Consider the following 3244-nt stretch of genomic DNA (forward strand, 5'->3'; position numbering starts at 1 on the left):
CTATTACCAAAAGGATTCTAGATCATAATACTTGCTAGTTAGTTTTTGAAGACCCATTTGTCAACTTTGTGCATCTTTCTATTTGTTGAAAACGGCTACTCAAGCACAATGTAACCAATATGTTTGTACTTGAGTCAAAAGGTCTTGGGCAAGTTCGCACGTGTGGCACATAGTTGAAAGTGTTTATGAAGCAAAACTTATTGGCCTTAATTTTTTGCAATCATCTTCACTAAAATGGGAAAGGCATTTATAGTCCATAGCTCAACAAATAGAAACATAAGAATCATATTTGTGCTTATAGATGATGAGACCAAACAACGTTTTGTGTTTAGAACGATGAGACCAACGAATTTGAAAATGCAAGCATGTAAAATATTGTAAATGTTGAAAAATGTGAGAGTATTGATTGTGTCAATGTAGAGTGTTTTGGGGGGGGGGGGGGGGGGGGGGGGGTGTGGGTGGGTGGGGGGGGGCGCGGGGGGATGTGAGAAGCTGAATTGAGCTAGTAGGGGGAGGGAATGTGAGAAGCTGAACTGAGCTAGTAGCAATGGCGTCGCTCAACTCTGCCTAGAGGAGATCCTGAGTCTGAGAACGAGGTAGGAAAGGAAACGGTAGAAGAGGGTGAAGGCAAGGATGATGGAGAGGTCGGTCCACGTGGAGGCATGCGAGAGGCCGAGGCGACGGAGGACGTCACGGCCGGTGAGGGCGCAGGGGAGGGCGGGGCCGCCGCCGAGGCGGAGGGCGAAGCAGGTGCGGGCGAGGCGGGAATATTCGGCGACGAGGAGGGAGTCGAGGGGGTATTTGAAGAGGGAGAGGTAGTGCATGAAGCGCCAGTAGGGGGGGATGCGGGAGGCCGAGATGAAGTAGCCGGAGAACAGGAAGAAGGAGCCCATGCACGCCGACACGACAGAGTTGGCCGTCACAATGTCCGGAGCCAGGGCCGCCGCCCACGACACGAACGCGTTCGCCACCCCCAGGACCGCCCACACCACCAGTAGGAAGAATCCCCACCCGCAGCTCAGGCCCACCATGTAATACACGGGCCCGCTGTACAACACCGCGATCCACAGTAAAAACGGAAGAAACACCACCTGATTGGCCAGCGCGTATGATGACACCCTGTACGCCCCCCTGCTCGCCTCCCTCTCCACCACCTCCCTCTCCTTCATGAATATCGGCAGCGCCTCCACCGACGATGAGAGCAGGAAGGTTAGGGTGAAGGCGAAGAAGCCCATCCTCTCTGCTATCCCCGCCTCGTCCAGCCCCACCTTCATGTATATCGAGCCTAGCGCCACCCCCGCCACCAGCGCCTGGAGCGATCGCGCCACCACCAGCCTCCTCGTCCGCAGGATGTTCTTTGTCAGCCGCTGTGTCAGGATTAGTATCTCGTGGATGCTGCTGTTGGCAAAATCGGCTGATTCTGCGGCCAGCTTATGATGATCATCATGATGATGATACTTTGGAATATGAAAATGGCTAGGGTCCATTGTCATTAATGTCCCTGTGTGGACCATGATAGCTGCCTCCACATCATGATACTCATGGTAGTGATGATGATAATCATGATGATGCAGCTCATAATGATGATGTCGATGATTATGATGAGTTTGATGCAGATGATCACTATGAACATGATCACGATTATGATGATTATAATCATGAGAATTATGATGATGATGATTACTATTATTAGACTGAGGATGATGATGACCATGATGTTGATCACCCCGCTCATCCGCCCTCGCAATGTACTCCACCTCCAGCTTCATCTCGCCCCCTGCTGCTATGGCCTCAATCGCATACTCCAGCACATTTGTATGGGGTGGTATCTTGTGGCCTTGCTGCACCAGCTTGTACTGCAGCAGCTGCATAGATCCATGGTGGACAACATTGCCCTTGGCCAACAGCAGGACTCGATTGAAATGCTGGATGATCCTGTAACCCGGCTGATGGATGCTCAAGATGATGGTGCGAGACTTTGTCTTTGCCATGGTATGCAGCATTTCAACCACATTCAGAGCAGAGGCACTGTCGAGCCCAGAAGTGGGTTCATCCAAGAGAAGGACAGCAGGCTCGTGGATGACATCAATGCCAATCGAAACCCTCCTCCTCTCTCCACCTGATACCCCTCTCACACTCAGACCATCACCCACTGTTGAGTCGGCAACATGCGATAGCCCGAGCTCGAGGAGGAGAGACTGCACCCTCTCTTCTCTCTGTGAGGGGGAGACGGAAGCTGAAGGAAGCCTCAAACTGGCACTGAACATAAGAGTCTCCTGGACTGTCAAGAGAGGGAAAAGAGTGTCTTGCTGTGGCACAAAGCCCGAGATGCGTCGAAAGGACTGCGGCGACATGGGGTGCTTGTTGACAAGGATGCTGCGAGAGGGGCTAGTGGGCTTGATCCTGCCTGCAAGGAGTTCTAAGAGAGTGGATTTTCCTGCTCCACTGGGGCCAGCAATGGCCATGATCTCCCCTGCTTTTGCCACACAGTTTATGTTCTCCAAGATGAATTTGTCATTATGATGATCTGTTGGACTCACTAGGGCCTTGATCCATGATGCAGCAGATGATGATGAAGATGATGATGTCATTGATGATGATGTTGTTGATGATGAGGAGGAGGACGACGATGTCGATGAAGCAGACAATGTTGACGGCAATGATGATGATGATGATGATGATGGCCAGCTAAAAAATCTCTTGGGAGGCTTGTAGCAAAGGTTTCTGGCCTCAATCTCGAAAGTCTCTGTTGCAGGAATTATTGGCACTCTCGAGTCTTCTGACCTGCAGAAGTCCCAAGTCGACTTCAGACCAGCAGAAGGTGGAAGCGGCTTCAGACCAGCTATAACACCTGAGCTATCCTCGAAAACAAACTCGAGAATCTGGTGGTCTTCATTAGTACCCATTCTCCCTCTTCCTCCCTCTCTCTCTCTCTCTCTCTCTCTCTCTCTCTCTCTCTCTGTCTCTGAGTTTCCTCTATCTCACCTTTCCTCAGCGAGAGAGAGAGAGATAGGCATGATCAGAACATGCAGCTCTTTGACTCTCTTATCAGCTCTAAGCTCACCATGCAAGCATTTCTTAGAATAAGTGTTCAAAATTTGATCACCATCTACTCTCCCTCTCGCACTCTCACACGGGTGCGCCATCAACGAGACAGACGTCCGGGCCCCCTCGACCAGCTACATGAGACCAGGACTGGCACCTAAAATGACGGCGCCCTACCTCTCAACAACATGGCCCGGAA

The 3244-nt window shown here is 51.2% G+C and overlaps 1 pseudogene; it reads right to left on the reverse strand.

Moving 5' to 3' along the window:
- Positions 1-557: 557 nt before the first annotated feature.
- On the reverse strand, positions 558-2906 carry LOC148017588 (ABC transporter G family member 4 pseudogene; annotated as a pseudogene).
- Positions 2907-3244: the final 338 nt, after the last annotated feature.

This window comes from Lygodium microphyllum, chromosome 22 (genome assembly GCF_053477565.2).
Source record: "Lygodium microphyllum isolate KBCC chromosome 22, Lygodium_microphyllum_v1.1.10, whole genome shotgun sequence".
NCBI lineage: Eukaryota > Viridiplantae > Streptophyta > Polypodiopsida > Schizaeales > Lygodiaceae > Lygodium > Lygodium microphyllum.